The 16,884-nt window shown below is 60.4% G+C and overlaps 1 long non-coding RNA gene across 1 annotated transcript; it reads right to left on the reverse strand.

Annotated features, from left to right (window-relative positions):
* Positions 1–10,752: 10,752 nt before the first annotated feature.
* On the reverse strand, positions 10,753–11,989 carry LOC132688863 (uncharacterized). Its single transcript, XR_009614722.3, has 3 exons — positions 11,896–11,989; positions 11,485–11,611; positions 10,753–11,325 (listed from the first exon to the last, which is right to left on the reverse strand). It is a non-coding gene; the product is annotated as an uncharacterized LOC132688863 (long non-coding RNA).
* Positions 11,990–16,884: the final 4,895 nt, after the last annotated feature.

The following is a 16,884-nucleotide window of genomic DNA, read 5'->3' on the forward strand; positions in this document are numbered from 1 at the left end:
AAGGGAGCTTGCAGGGAGCTAGAAACATTCCAGGTCTCAACTGCGTGGCAGGTAACGTGGCATCTGCCAAAACCCATCAAGCTGTACGCTTAAAGGAGATGCAATTTATGGAAACTGCAATAGACCCTCCAAACAAAGACCTGATTTGTAGTGTTTTTGTTTTTTTTTTTTTAATTTCCATGATCTAAATACACTGCGTCTGATTTCGGCACGGAAGTGGAGAGGGATACACACAGTCGGCTCTCGTGTGGCGGTATAAGCCGGCTATCACCTGTACCTCAATCAAGTTGATTTTGAAAACAAAAGATGACAAAGAAACCCCAAAATATCCCTACACCAGGCTACGCTAAGTAACACTGGCAACGCCAAGTAGACAAAGGCACAGAGCACTCACAACACTGGCTCACCTGGGACTCAACAGATGCACGGACAAGTACCTTCGAGGAGGCCTGCGCTGGAGGTCACCAGCACTGTTCCTAAGAGACAAAAACTGCCAGGTCAGCGCCAAGAGAAGAACGGACAAACGGGCGTTCGTGGAATACTTCACTGCGGCAAAGAGCACCGACAATCTAGAACCCCTGGCAGACGGGGTGAATGTCACAGGCACGCTGCTGAGCCAGGGGGCCTGAAGCACCGTGGCAAAGGCCGCACGACCGAGTCACAGGTGTGAAGGATGACACTGGGGGCCACACAGGGCCAGGCGTACGGTGGGGGTGACACAGAGGTCTAGCAGTGTTCTAGCTCTTGGCCGGATGGCAGTTACGCTGACATTCGGTTTGTGGCAGTTTCCTGAGTGCACACATTTTGTGGGCTTTTTCTGTGTGTTCCGATTCACAACTAAAATATTCTAAACACAAAAACCTATGTTTCCAATGTCAAGGGGGAGAGCCTACTTTATTTCCGGTATTTTATTATCAAGAACCCTACACTGTTGTCCTTTCACAGGCACACACAAGCAAGCGTAAGCACAACGGATGTCCGCTCCCCTCCCGAGTCCTGATGCACCTCTGCCCCATCCTCTCGTGTCTCGACTGCGCTCCTCCCCTGCTTGTTGCCACCCCTCCCCACCCGCCGTTTTTCACTCTTTGCAAGTGTTTCCGTCCTCTTTTTAAGCTGCCAGGGTACCTGTTCTGGCCCAGGCAGGGACCGGCAAAGCCCCGCACGCCCCTTTTCTCCATGCAGGGCATCAGGGTGGTGACGTGGCTCTCCCACGAGCGTGAACTAAGTTCGCCTGACGCCCGAGGGACACGTGCGAGCCTGACAAAGCTTGCCACCACGGAGAAGATGGACAGGCCCCCGTTCCCGCCCACGGCTCCCTGCAAAGACACCTTGGCTTGAGGCGAAAAGCCAAGGAAGCTGTGACGGGCAAGGCCAACGAGACGAGATGATGCCTCCTGTCGAGGAGCAAACGGTGCCTTTGTCCTCGGGGAGGGTCGCCGGCAGTCACCTCCTCCTTGCGCTGGCTCTGGCGGGCGCTGCACCTGGGCCGTGGAGGGCACTCGGCGCCAGCCCTGCAGCTGGGGCCTTTCTGTGGTGGGCACACATTTGCATCTCAATAACCCCTGATTAATATTTAAGGAGCCAGCTGTCTGTGCCACATGGAAAAAGGGGGGAAAAAAACCCGCCTTGTTCCTTTAAGGGGTGGGCCCAAGACCCTTCATCAAGTGGCCTTCATCTCCCCACCGGGTCTTCACATTCACACGATTCTTCTCCACGAGAAAATACGAAGCGCCATTAGCGAGCTATCAGGGGCCGACTGTGTCCCCATCAATGCCCCTCAGTCCATTGTGGCCGCCGTGCAGCTGCAGGGCTGGCGCGGCAAGCTGCCGGGCTGGGCCCCGTCCCTCTGTCTGTCCGTTGTCATCGGGCACTGCGTCCAGCGTGGCCTGTCACTGCCCCATCCAACGGAAGTGGACAGCATGTTCGGAGCTCAGACCCCGACGTGGGGGCTGAACCAGCCAGCGCCCCCGCCCATCACCGTCCCCCGACGCCTGCACAGCCGCCGGTGCAGAGAGCCCTCCCCTCGCTGGCCACCGCCCCAGGCCGGGTCCTGGCTCACAAGTCTGCCCAAGAAGCCTCCACTGTGGGTCTCCAGGCAGGTGTCAGTTGCAGCGGGTTAAACAGCGTCCCTCAAAAGGCATGTCCTCCCAGAACCTCAGGACATGACTGTCTTTGGAAAGAGGATCTTTGCAAATACAATTAGCTAAGAGGAGGTCACGCTAGAACACGGTGGGCCTTGAATCCAATGTGTGGTGTCCCTGTAGTAAGAGGAGACACGGGGAGAAGACCAGGGGACCCCAAACCTGCGGCCCCCAGTGTCCCACACACTCTGCGGCAGTGCAGGTAATGACTCTGGGCCCGGAGTGGCCGCTCACAGCCACCCTCCTCGCCAACCTGGTGACAGGGGCCAGTTGCCTCCTGGACAGCAGCCCCACCGAGAAGGTCGGGGGGTGGAGGGCGGTGGGGCCAACGGTGGCCTGGGACCGCCCTCCCAAGCCCTGTCTGGCCCCTTGATCTCCACCCCGTGTGAGTCCCGGGCCCTCTCCAAGCCCTGAGCACCGAGCTAGGAACCACCCAGGGCCCCTCACCCCCACGCAGGGGGGCCTTTTGCCCTCAATACACAGGAACCCCTGGATCACCGAGTTCCTGGGGGGCTCTGCTGGGCATGCACGGGGGCCTCCACCTGGGGGAGGGGACAGTCCCAGGCCCTGCTTCTTCTCCCACCCCCCCCCCACCCGAGGGCCGGTCCAGAGGAAGCCACTCGTCCTCAGAGCTCATCATCAAATTCTTCCCCAGACAGCATGGCCAGGTCCCCCAGACCTGGGGCCTCTGGCTCCTGCCCACCCAGCACCTGCCCTCCCTCATGGCCGGTCCAGGCTAGGGGCCACCGAGATCGTTGGGTTGACTCGACAGTCAGTCCCCTTCCCCAGAGGGAAGGCCACAAGGACAGGCTCTGCACGCGCGCCTGCCTAGGAGGGGCCCTGCCCACCCCACCCCCAAACACCGTTCCCTCCCCATGATTCACGTGGGTCCCTGATCTGAAACTCAGCACCTTCCATCTCCCACCCCGACCCGGGGTCCCAGGCGAGGCCAACGTGTGAGGAGCAGAGGAACTCACCTCACCTGATCTTTTCCCTGCCCCTGGGGGCCAGGTGAGTTTGGAGGTTTACAGGCAGGGCTGGGGCAGCCCCAACGTCACTGGCACTCGGGGTTTCTGCAGGGGACAGACAGAGGACAGGCTAGACCAGCGGAAGGTTCTTGCCAAACCTCCGATAAAACGTCTGGTCTCCAAGTGTGGGATTTGGAGCTGCAGGTCGGGGCGGTGGGCGGGCCTCCTGGGTCAAGGATTTCCCTGAGGAGAGACCCCCCTGCTCCCCGTTCCCCAGGGAGAGAAAGTGCGGAACGCCTGGAGATGGCCCAGGCACACACACGTGCACTCACGAGCAGGCAGGGGCACGTTCGACAGCACACACTAATATCACGATGTCATACACCGTGTGAGCGGCTAGATATTCCAGACCTAGGAATGAGCACCCAGACCTGACCTTCCGCCCTGTGGGCCCACAGGCTGCAGCCCGCCAGACCGAGGGCATCTACCCCAAGGGACAGCCTCCAAGCAGGAGCCACCTGCCGGAGGTATCAGCTGCCTTTTCCTTCTACAGCAAGGAACATAAGCTCCAGGCTTCGAAACGCCAAGGAAGGAACTCTCTCCGGGTTCCAATGCCCCTTCGAAAGGAAGGTCCAACACCCCAGGGGCGGGGACATCCGAGGCCAGCCCAGAGCCCACACGGTCTTGCTGACCGTCCCTGTGCCCCCACAGGATGCCCAGGAGGGTGGTGTCCGCTGCCTCTCAGGAGCCAGGAAGGTGCCAGGAGGACACAGTCTGCTGGGCCCGGCCCCCTGCCCAATCTGCAGCTGCGCTGACTGGCCCCACGCAGGGCAGCTGTGGGCAATGAGCCCACCGCACACAGCCCCCCGGGCTCATTCCACACTCACTCTTCTTGCAAGATCTTGCTGGGGGGACACCTCCTTTCATCCCTAAGCGCTGGGGTTGGGGAAGAGCAGCGAAGCACAGAGGGCCTCCAGGTGGAGGCCGCAGCTCTGGAAGCCTCCAGGCAGCTCTGCCCCCTGACCCCACAGAGATACCACACAGTAGTCCTCCCTTCCCAAGTCCCCAGCGCCAGGGGAGGGCACTCAGGAGGGCTCCCTGCCTTCTCGGGGTCGGTTCTCCCCTAGCCCAGCCACGCCCGAATGGCCGGGGCAAGACAGCTGCCGGTGCAGGAGGGACAGCCACATGCAACACAGAAGATGACAGGTCCCCGGACTCAGTGGGACACACCTTTTTAGGACTGGGGTCTCTGGCTCGGGTTCCAAGAGCAGCTCGGCTCTGGAGCAAGATCTAAATGAGGGTGGTCTCCCAGAACAGGCTGGCGGGGAGGCGGGAGGGTGAGAAAGCCCGGCAACAGGGGCGCAGAGTAAACGCGGCCCCCAATGGGCAAGGGGCAAGTCCCATCCCTAGGGATAGGACCTTACTTAGGATCTTTGCTGTTGTGATTAAAGGTCTCAAGAGGATGGGGCGCCTGGGTGGCGCAGTCGGTTAAGCGTCCGACTTCAGCCAGGTCACGATCTCACGGTCCGTGAGTTCGAGCCCCGCGTCAGGCTCTGGGCTGATGGCTCGGAGCCTGGAGCCTGTTTCCGATTCTGTGTCTCCCTCTCTCTCTGCCCCTCCCCCGTTCATGCTCTGTCTCTCTCTGTCCCAAAAATAAATTAAAAAACGTTGAAAAAAAAAAAAAAATTTTAAAGGTCTCAAGAGGAGATCGTCTTGGCTTACCGGGACAGATCCTGAATCCAGTGACAACCATCCTTACAAGAGACAGAGAGGACAGACCACATGAATACAGAGGCAGAGCCTGGAGGGATGCGGCCACAACCGAAGGGATGCCGGGAGCCCCCAGAGGCAGGAAGGAGCCTCCTCTGGAGCCTCTGGAGAGAGCACGACCCCACGAGGGTCTTCATCTCAAACTCTGGCCTCCAGGACTCTGACGAAACAAGCTCCTGGTGTCCTCAGCTGCCTAGTTCGTGGTAAATAGTTCCAGCAGCCTCAGGACACAGCACAGCCACCATCCCAGCCGTGATGTGGGCGCAACAGGGCAGCCCCATCGGCCCACGCTTCCTCTAACTGCTCTCGTCAGCCCTGGGGGAACAGCTGCCCCTCAGCCTTGTCGGGACTCACCCTTGACCTTGGGCTACACCTGAGCTACCGAAAGCGAGAAGCAGAAACTTTGATAACTTAGATGGAACGGGTCAATCCCTCAAATCCACAAAACGTCAAGCTCATCCACATGTTACTAGATATTCAATAATATATAACTGATAAAGACATTCAATTTGCAGTTAAAATATAAACGTCCAGGTCCAAGTGGTTTAACTGGTGAATTCTGCCAAACATTTAAAGAAAAAACACCAATTCTACCCAATCTCTTCTAGAAAGTACAAAACAAGGGAACACTTCCCAATTCATTTTATCAGGCCAGCATTACCAAAACCAAACCCAGGAAAGACAACACAAAAAAACCACAGACCGACATATCTCACGAACGTAGAAAAGTCCTTAACAGCATACCAGCCAGTGCACCAGCTGTAGACACGTAAACGCAGAATCACGTGCCGTGACCAAGTGGGGTTCACCGCAGAAACGCCAAGAGCAGTTTGGAAATGGAAAATCAAGGCGCCTGGGTGGCTCCGTCGGTCGAGCCTCCGACTTCGGTTAAGCGTCCGACTTCGGCTCAGGTCATGATCTCACGGTTCCTGGGTTCGAGCCCCGCGTCGGGCTCTGTGCTGACAGCTCGAAGCCTGGAGCCTGCTTCCGATTCTGTCTCCCTCTCTCTCTGCCCCTCCCCACTTGCACTCTTGTCTGTCTGTCTCTCTCAAAAGTAAACGTTATCAAAAACAATGGAAAATCAATGAAAAGACTAAGAAAAAAACACAATCGATAGATGCGGAAAGAATACTAGGCAAAATCCAACATGTATTCGTGACCAAAAACAATTTGTTTTACCTCTCAGCAAATCAGGAACAAAGCGGAACCTCCTCGGCCTACTGATGAGCTCTACCCCACCACGGCTGCGGTGCCTCCCAGCAGCTTGGGCGCAAGACAAGGACGCCTGTCCCGCCACCACCCTTCAGAGCCACGCACGGAGGGAAGGGGGAGAGAGGAATTACACTGAAAGAAACCAGACACATGAGGCCACGTACAGACCGGCCGCACTTCACGCGCAGTTTTGGGACAGGTGGGGCCCTTCTGGACAGATGGACAGACCTGAGGGAGCACAAGGAGCTTCCAGGGCAATGGTGGGGGCAGGGGCATGGGTTTCCGACGGGCCCTTTTGTCGGAACCCACAAGCCGTGTGCGGTCACACTCTGTTTCACACACGGAAGCGTGGGGGACCTCGGCGCGGCTGTGGCCCTCCATCTCATCAGTATGGAAGCCACGGCCCAGGTCCCTCTAAGCCCCCTGAGGATGCCCACACTGTAGCCCAGCCCCTCACCTTAACTCAATTCCATCTGTAAAGACTCTGTCTCCAAACAAGGCCACGTTCAGAGGAACTAGGGACACACCTTCGGGGGGCACCATCCAGCCCGCCCCCAGGAAGGCACTGCCAGCCTCCACACACTCATGCAGCCTGGTGTGCGCCTCCCAGGCCAGTCCCTGGCAACCCCGCTCCCCCTTCGCAGCCTTCGGTGACGGCCCACGTGGGGGGCTGACACACGCCAGAGGGGAAGGGCCTCTGACCCTCACAGATCTCCTGGTGGGCCCCCCTCCTACCCCAAGTTTGGTAACATGCTGGATCCGGTGTCAGCCTGGGTGAGGCCTGCCCCACACTGCCCTCCTGGCAGCTCTCGGCTTGAGGAGCCCCAGAGGGACGTCCCCACATGAGCATGACTTGTGAGGCCCATCGGCGATGACAGCTAGAGGCAGGAAGGAAGCTGGTGCATGCCTCCCCGGCTTATGGCCGAAAGGACCTGGGCCGCATGCCTCCCCACGAGTCCCTCCACCAAAACTCTGACGCTTCGAGGTGACTCTGGTCTCTGAGAAGGCGAGAATGGGACCAGACCTTGCCCCTCCCCCACAGGCCTGCCAGGCTCTGGGCGGGGCCTCCCCGGGGACTGGCGCCCAGGCCTGCAGGCGTCCCCCTGCGGCTCCCAGTTCCCAGCTCCCAGCTGACAACCCTACAGGCTTCGGAGGAGCCGCCTGGGCTCCTCTGCCGGAAGTTACATTAAGAATTTCATCTCTTCCTTACAGACCTGTTCAGAGTGCCTGTTTCTGCTTGACACAGTTTTGGTGGTTTCTGTCTTTCCAGGAATCTATACATCTGATCCGGCGACAGTCAGTATGCGGTTTTCACCACACCCCCTTGTGACCTCCTCTAAGTCGGCGTAAGGCCTGCGGGCAGCCTGGCCTCATTCCCAACTTACAGCAAAGAGGTCAGGAAGTCGTCCTCCACAGTGCTGTGCATCTGTGCTGCACACTCTCTTTCAAGTTCAAGAAATGACGTGCCATATTCCTAATTTTCTGAGGGTTTTTATCATAAACTGGGGTGGAAAATTAAATACTTTTCAGCATCAACTCATAAATAAGTAGTACCGACTCGCAGATATAAAATTATATTACTAAATCCCTAATAATGATGCACATGTTTATAAATGCCTATCTCCAGGATACAAATATCTATAAATGTAAATAAAATTCATTTTATCAACAACGGTATTCTGATTTTCTGTATTTTCCCCTACTTTCGCTCTACTTGTTCGGCGTGTTGGAGGGGTGTGTTCAAGTCCCCACAGACATCCCCAGCTCTGTCCTGAAAGTCACCTGTCACGTCCAGGGCCAGGTCACGCAACAAGAGCCGGCTGTTAGCATCTTGTCAGAGATTCTCCGACCACTGGCTCAAACGCCAGGGTGGACACCACAGCGGTGACATCTCCCCTTGGGGCCGTCACTTGAAGAAAGCCAGCAACACGCTTTAAACCTGCAAGCTCTACACCATCTCCCCAGGCCTTGCTTTCAATATTTATTCATTTTCTTAACTTCTAGTGAGCTTTTTTGTTTGGTTCGGTCTGGGTTCGTTTCCTTGTGTCCTTTTAACTATCAAGGCAACCCGTGCTAGGGTGAGAAGCTCGGGAACCCCAGGGACAGGGGAGGAACCGTATCTGACTCTGACCAAAGCCTACAGATACTTCAGAGAGGGTGGCATGTCTGCACGGTCACGGGGCCAGAGCAGCCCTGGTCCTCGGGATGGAACCACAGGGTCCTGGGTGGGGACAGCCCCGTGTCCTGGGCTTACCTGCATTCTCACGGTGCCTCTCGGCGTCTGACAGTGAAAAAAGACAAAGGGCAAAAACCACGGAAATCACGTGGATGTGAGTCTGGAGAGAAGGAACCCGCCTGTGTTCTCAGCTCTGTTTTCCGACTGTGACCCAAACATCTGCTCCCCTGAAGTCGTCCCCCGTCCCTGGCTGTGAGAGGGGGATGCGTGAAGCAAAGACTCCGCAGAGCCCCCTCAGCGCCGACGGGCCCCTCATAACAAAGGGGACCCATGTCCCTGGGGTCTGTGTCCTGTCCAGACAGCTCCGGAACAGGAAGGTGACCGGGGCCAACCCAAAAGCCGGTGTGTGGCCACCACTGGGAAGGGGCAGATGCTGGCCCACTTGGGGCGCGCAGGAAGGGCGTGAGACCCTGCAGGCATCCCCGGAGGACCAGCCCGTCCTCCACCTGGGGCGTCCTCGGGTGAGCGAGTCAAGCCACCACCCCGCTCCCATTCCTGCTGACAACGGCGCCTGCTAGGAGCCCGCACCAGCAACTTCCGCCACAGATTACGTCCAAGGCCCACAACAGAGGAACGCGCGCCCTGCCAGGTTCCAGACTCCACTGGCCAGGGCCTGATTGAGCCCGCGTGAGCCCCCCACTCAGCCCCCTCCCTCCCCAGCGTGTCCAGCTGCCCGGCGATCCCTCCACATCCGGTCCAAACGCCTGACGCACCAGCCCGCCTCCCAGTCCCCCACCGTCCTCACAGCCTTCCCCGGCACTTGCCGCGGATCCCACCCCAAAGCATGTCGCCAGCCAGAGCTCCAGCTGCCCCGCCCGGCCGCCCCACCTGCCTCATCCCCGCTCACGGGGCTCTAGGACACGCTGCCCTTCCCGGCGGACCCCTACTCACGGTCCTCTTCTCGGAGAGACGGCCCGACGCCCGGCAGCGTAGAGTCCGCGAGTTTCCGCCGTGGTCCCCTGGCTTCGGCTCAGGAGCCAAGGAGGCGCCATCTGTGCCGACTCCCCGCCTCCTGCCGCCAGACCGCCAACGCTGCGCCTGCGCACAGCCTGGAGCCGGCGGCAGCGTGCGGAGAGTGCGGCTGCGCGACGGGGGAGCCTCGAGGCCAACTGCAAGGCCTGCAGCTGCGCCTGCGAACGGCCTCGAGCAGGCGGCGGCGCGCGGACAGTGCGGCTGCGCGACGGGGGAGCCTCGAGGCCAACAACGGGAGCCTGCAGCTGCGCCTGCGCACAACCTCCAGCAGGCAGCGCCAGGCGGCCGCGAGGGATGCGCTGTCGGTGGCAGTGGCCTGTGGCTGTGCCTGGGCACAGCCGTCTCCCCTCCCCAGGAAGCTCCGCTGCGGCCACCCGCGTTCCCGGGGCCACCCTGCCCGGCACGAGGCCGAGTGGAGAGCGAGCAGAGCCGAGCTGGTCTCCCCGCGAACCGCGTGTGCCGCTCGAGGCGCGGTTGCTCGGCTCGGCCTGTGCAGACTGCAGGCGGAGTCCGCCTCTCGCCCACCCGCAAGGGCCCAGGAAGCGCCAGGCGCTGGGTGGCAGAGGAGGCTCGAGTTCTGGCCCCGCTAGGAATAAATGACATAGAATAACTATCCCGCAGTGACATTTCATGCGGAGCGCAATAAATGCGAATTTCCAGATGAAGCGGCTACAGTGGGGGGCGGGACCCTAACCACACCGGTTCCACGGAAGAAAAAAGCTTCCAGCGAACCGCAGCCCCCAACAAAAACGGGCCCTAATGACTCCACAGATGAACTCCACCACATGTCTAGGGACCAGATGGTCACAGCTTACCCAGTTGTTCCGGCGCCCTGAAGTGGAGGGGCACACGCTACACTGTGCCGGCCAGTGGAGACCCACCCAGGAGTGCTGACCCCAGCCCCCTCCTAGAAGGCCAGCCGGCAGAGCCCCACCGCAATGGGAGCTCTGACCCCCAGACCCTACTGGAAGGTGCAATGGGTGGGAAGACAGACATGGTGACCACTTGGCGGGACTGACGCCCAGATGCCACGGCCCGCCTGGTTGCTGGGAAATCCATTTGTGAAAGTCACTCCTGACAGACCCAAAGAGACAAATCACATGCTTTCTCCCCATAGGTGCACAAAAAGCCTCTGGCAAAATTTAACACCCATTCCTGATAAAAGTACAAACAGTAAGGAAAATAGGAAGTGACAGCCGCTTTCTTAACATAGTAACAGAGCCTTTTCTAAAGTCTCCACCTCACTGAAGCAGACGCTGGTGTCATTAGGGGCAAGATGAGGACTATGCTTGCCTTCACCGCCCGCCAGCCCGGCCCTGGAGGCCTCAGCCGCTGCAGTCAGACACGGGGAACCCGTCAGGGCCCCGAGAACAGAGCCCAAAGCCAGCTGTGTCCATTTGCAAAGGCTACACTGACGTACCTGGAAAACGCTGGAACAGTAACATGCAGTGAACTTCTCACGATGAGGGGATGTCCCACAAGCTCAGTGTCAGAAACCCGCCAAGCCCGTGCGGCCGCCGAGCACTGGGAATGGGGCGAATGTGGCGGCATCGTGAGCCTTTGGTCTCACTTCATCTCATCTGTACACGCGAGCTTAGCCACATGGGACTCCGGACCGGGCAGCGAGCGTGGCACCAGGCCATCAACAGGGAGGAAACAGACTCAAGGGATAAACGAACTCAGTAAGGCTAAAACTAACACACAAAAACCAAAAGTGCTCATAGCCGCACAAAGTCACCAGTTGGAGGATGGAGTGGCAGAGGGACCCCGGCAACGATGGCAAGCAAGAAGATGAGGTCCTCGGAAAGGCCCCCGGGAGAAGTGGGAGTCCTTTCCGGGACAGAGAACCGAAGACCTGTGAATGCAGACTGCAGAGTAGAGACCATGTATCGTTGCAGCAACACGGACGGCCGCCCCGGCGGCAGCACACCCTGGTGTGGGGAACACACCCCGACATATTCCACTCTGCAGACTCAGGTGCGAGAAGGAGAAAGCAAACGCAGCAACACGTGAACGTTTGGGCGACCTGCCAGAAAAGAACACGGGGAGCCGCTGTACTGTTTTTCACAACTTTTCTCTAAAAGTGAGATGAATTCAAAATCAAACAATAATTTACAAACACCCATGTCCTGGGCCCAGGTGCTCCCTGGCAGGAACTCAGATCACGCTTGGTCTGTGAGGGTACCTTCTGCTCGTTCCGGCCTTTGTGATTACGTCCTGAAAGTCTCCCGACGGCTTCTCACGCAGCCACTGAGAAGAACCCAGCAGCTCCGGACACACCGACGCTGTGCAATCCCCACGGCGTCCTGGGGCTGAGGGAGGAGGGCAGATGATGCACGGGGCCTCTGCACGCGGACAGCACCCCCGGGATGCCCGGCCTCGCGACCCACCACCACGGGGCTGGAGGTGGTGGCAGTGAGCTTGGGAAAAGCCACATTTCTGTGCGTTTCTCTCAAAGCTAATTTTTTTTAATGTAAATGGTTTTTCAATACCGTCGAATGGAAGAGGGCACAGCTGGGACCTGCACTAGGTTGAACCCTCCCACGAAACGATATGTCTCAGTCCTGACCCTGGGGATCGCAGCGTGGGGCCTTACTTGGAAACAGGGCCACTGCAGGCACCATCAGTAAGAGGGAGTCGGTGACCAGCTAGAGTCGGTGACTCCCACCCCAACAAGAGAGCAACGCCGTGTGCCCCTGGAGGCAGAGAGGGGGTGACGCATCCACCAACCAAGGGACGGCGAGTATGTCTGGCACGACCAGAGGCTGGTAGATGCACAGGGTGCCCCCCCAAAGGCAGCACGGCCCCGCGACACCTCAGTTTAGGGCTTGCGGCCTGCAGGCTGAGAGGGATGCCTGCGGTTTGAGTCTGTGGCTTCGTTAGGGCAGCCCCAGGAAAGTAATAAGACCCTAAAGACAAACAGAGATTCCTGAGTCCACGGTGGGCCCAGCGTCCACGAGCCCTCCATTGGCCAGGGACACCCCCTCCTCCGTCCCTGTCACAGGATGTGGAACGGGTCCTCCCTGCTGTAGCGAGAAACCACCTCTGGCTTGTTCAGCGCAAACACGATTTCCACCGGTCGCCGGGACACGCAGGAGGCTCCACGAAGGAAACGCGCAGGAGGCACCAGAAGCTCAGAGGAGCTACAGATGCGGGTCCGCCACCCACAGCACCGGGGACGGGGCGTGTGGTGACCAGAGAGCAGAGGACAGTGACCGGCACGCGTCCCAGTGGCCGCAGTGGCTGCCGGCACAGCGGAGCAGGAGTAGCCGTGTCAGCCCGAGGGTCGCACGGGTGTGCAGGCCGGCGGCCTCGGGGTGGGCATCACGCGGCTGCAGGAGCGGAAGCCGACGCCCAGGGGAACGCCGCTCATTCTGCGGTCCTAGACGTGGACACACGCAGCACCCCAGCCACAAGGGCTCACCGGGCGCCCCACTGCGTCTTCACAGCCGCGCCCTGGCTCCAACGGGACAGCCGGCGTCTCGGCCCCCGTCCCGAGGGGACGTGGGGTGGACACGACCATACCCAGAGCTGGTGGTGGAACCAGGCTCCCCTCCACCTCCCTGCTGGCCCTGAGCGGAGGCCAGGGCAGACCGCTCTGCCCTTCCCAGAAGGAGCAACCCTAAAGCCACAGAGGGTCGGCCCGAGGTCCCCCCGCCCCCGCCCCCGGACTGGCAGTCACACCGGCATTGTGGCAGCAGGGCTCTGAGCAGCACAGGGGGGATCCGCGCTGTGGAGACAGGAGCCACAGGCTCCGACACGGAAAACCCAAACGAGCCTGCGGACGCGGTGGAGCCGAGGCATCAGCGAACTCATGGCTCTGGTGGGAGCGGTGGTAGACGAAGGCACCCACGGAAGCGTGTACTTTCTCAAATCCGCGTCTGCCAGAGGCACCAGGACAGAGGGGACGGGCGGAGGATCTCAACACCGGAGTCCCGGACACCAAGGAAGGACGGCCCCAGGACAGGCTCCCACTGGCCACGGCCCAGGCAGCCGGAGCCTGAAAGTACGAGGAAATCACATAAATGAACGAAGAGAGTTTGACGGGAAGAGGGCACTGGCAGTTTCCAGGCTACGAGGGGAGAAGGGGCCTGGAAGGTTCCTTGCTGACAGAGCACGGGGGAATCACGCCCTCCCCCATGGCACATGCCAGGCCCGCTCCTGCACGCGCACGCGCACACACACACACACACACACACACCGCCTCCTGTAGCGTGGTGACGTCAGGCCGACTCAAACCCGGGGACCCACTGGGCAGAGCCTGAGCTCTCCAGAAATAAATGAGATGCAGCAGCGTCAACCTCTTGGCCCAGGGCCCACTCCGTGAGCGCCCCAGCTTGCACAGGGTCCACACGTGGCAGCTCGTGGGTGTCACAGAGCTGATCCCCTTCCCCAAAGGACCCTACAGCGTGGATTAACTTCTCTGTTGACTCTGCTTTGGAGTTTTCCTAAGAATTTAGTGACCCTCCCTTGGCACAGAGAATGACCTCAGATTCCAGGAGGGGGTCCTGACCCGGAGGAAAGACTCCCGATGACTTTGCTGCTCCAGGCAAGAGCCTTGCCCTCAGACAGGTCTGCGTGGGGAGCATCAGGAGGCGGGCCACCCCGTGCAAGGCGCTGGCGGGGAACTCAGAGCACACAGAGCCGAGAGGGACCAAGGTGGGCACGTGGCAGTGGTTCTGGGCTGACGGTGCCACTGTCCCGGGGCACCCCCCACCCCTCCCCCAGCCAAGATGGGCACCTATCATGGTGTTTCCAGGGGCCGCTTCCTACCCCACTGGTTCCGGCGGTGCTGGACGGGACCCCCGAGGCCTGGCCCCTCGCTGTGGCCAGAGGGGTGAACAAGGTACCCTGGGTCCGTGAAGGGAGGCCTCCCCAGAGCCCAAGCTCCAGCGCAGGCTGCCCGTGGGCCTGAACGCAAGGCCCGTTTGGATTCCAGAGAGCGTGTCTCCGTGACCCACATGTGCAGGCCACGCAGGGCTGCTACCCTGAGGGGACGTACCCCAGCCCCATCCTGCCACTTGCTTACCCGAAAGCTGCCTGGTGAGATCCAAATTCACTTCTCTTCTTTGTGTGTATTTTCTCTGGAGCCCGACCCATGGGCTTTTCTGCATTCTCTTTGAGATAAAAATCAAAAACAAATCTTTAAAGGCCATCTCCAAAAACCACAGAATGGCTGGAATTAAATAAACATAAAGCTTGTGGTTTTCCTCTCAGGAACTTCCTGCCTAACTGAAATGCACTGAATCAGCAGCACCTCAGAGCCCAGGCGGAGGCTCCCAGGACCCCGGGCTCAGCCTTGGGGCAGGGGCCACACCCAAAGGTGACCACGTCCCACCCTAGTGAGCCCCGGCCAGCCCTGCTGGCCTAGTGCAGCGCAGACGTGGGAGTAGCTTCCCGTTCGAGAGGAACTTCACTGAGGCCTGCACACCATCAACACAGTGTGAGCCGATCAGGGTCCCCCAAATATTCATGTCCACAGAGGAGAGGCTCCGGGCAAAGACAGCTTATTACGCCCACGGGTGGCAGAGAAGGGCCCACGGACACAGGGCACAGGAAGCACCAGAGTGTTGGGGGCAGAGGCCTGAGTTGGGGCGGCAGGCTGCAGGCTTGAGATTCGAATGGGCTTGGGCACGACCGCCCGCTGCTGCCCAGTCCCTGGCCCTGGTGATCTAGGACACGGGGAACGCCCGTGCTGTGTGGGAGGTGGACAAGGGGCGGTGGGGCCATGGACGCAGGACTGTCCAGTTCCACAGGAGGCTCCAAACTTCCCCCTCCTCCCACCCGAGAACCTCCCACGTCAGAAAGGAGGCCACTGAGCTGCTGTCACTCGGGGCACGACCAACACAACATGTGCGCTTTTCTCCTGACATCAGCCGAGTCTGCCGCTCTCCGGACACCAGCCGGGGGTCCTGCGACTGAACTCAATCCCGATACCAACCGCCAACGTCAGTGCAGACCCCCCGGGCTGAGGGGCCCCTCGAGACTCCCCCATGTCAGGTGCCACAGCATCAGGTCACCCGGGGAGTTTGGGGGTTTCTTATGAAGGATAAGACTCGGGAACAGGGATGGAAGAGACACGCAGGGCAAGGGGTGGGGAAGGGGCTCGGAGCCTCCAGGCCCTGCAGGGGGGGGAGGGGGGCGGGGAGATGCGGGGGGGGGGGGGGAGGCACCACCCTCCCGGCACCTCAATGTGTCCCTTCTCCCCAGGAGCCCAGGGGCGGTTTCATTACAGAAGCGCGATTGATCGCGTCACCGGAGGCTGGGCGTCGATCCCCATCACTTTGCTCCTCCACTGGTCTCTCTGGGAGCAGCCCCCAGGCGTCTCAGCAGCAAGCCAAAGAGCCTCACCCGCCCCAGGGGCCAGTGCCTGGGGACAAAGATCAAATGTCGACTTTTTATCATCCCACAGGCCTCTTCCCACGAACATCCTTCAGCTGTCTTGAAAGCCGAGGTCCGGGAACAACTTTTTTCATCCGCAGGCGCAGAGCGGCGGCCCCAACGCAGCCTGTGCGCAGACGCGTGGCTCTGCTCGCGGCCTCCCTGCAGGCGGCTCGTGGAAAGCAGGGCCAGGCGGGGGCAGACACCCGCATCTCCCGGAGGGGCCCCAGGAGGAGACGCAGGGAACCACGCAGACCCAACCCGCCCCACAGACCCATCCGCGGAGCCGCCCCGCGACCACCCCCGCACGCGAGGACCTGTGCCGCAGTGTCCACAGCGGGGCAGAGTCCGCCCACAGAGGAGGGTGGGCAACACGGGGCCCATCCACAGGATGGAATACCACCCTGCCTCAGAAAGGAAGGGGATTCTGACGCGCGCTCCGATCGGACGCACCCGGAGGACGTCGCGCCCGCGGAAAGCCGCCGCCACGGGAACATGCTGTGGTTCCCCTTCTGGGAGGTCCCTGGAGGGGTCCAAGCCACAGACGCGGGGAGTAGACGGTGGGCACCGGAGCCAGTGCCAACCGACCTGGGGTTTCATTTGGGGACAGCAAAATGTCTTGGGCCCAGAGAGAGGCGATGTCGCACGACCTCGTGAATGGCCTAAACGCCACCGAGTTGCTCCCCTCAACATGGTTATTTTGTGCCAGGTGAACGTTGCCTCGGTAAAGGAGCCCGAGGCCGCCCTGCGAGGCCCGGCGGCCCGTCCCCCAGCAGACAGGGCCCCGGGCGAGCAGGCGGGCAGCGTGCCGCACCCGCCCTCCCTCCCCGGACTCCGCCAGGCACCCCCGCTTCCTCACTCCCACCGCCCCGCGGTCTCCCGCCTTTGCCGGGGCCCCCACGGCGCAGCCACTCGCCGCCCAACGTAACAGACAAAGAAGCCAAGAGGGTGGGCCGGGAGCACCAGCCTCCACGGGCGGAAAGCCCGGCCAAAGGGCCCGAGGCCCCCACGCGCCCCGCCCCAACGCTCATCCGGGGGTCTGAGAAGTGAACTCTGGCCCCACTTTATGAGAAGATCTCGGCCTTCCAACGCACACGTACGAAGGTCTCTCTCGGCAGAGGCTTGAATGAACGGTCAGCCTCCGCTCCCTGAGGGAGCAGCAGATCCGCTGCTCCAGGGCCCGAAGCCCCGGGGGCGGCTCCCA

This window comes from Panthera onca, chromosome E3 (genome assembly GCF_046562875.1).
Source record: "Panthera onca isolate mPanOnc1 chromosome E3, mPanOnc1 haplotype 2, whole genome shotgun sequence".
NCBI lineage: Eukaryota > Metazoa > Chordata > Mammalia > Carnivora > Felidae > Panthera > Panthera onca.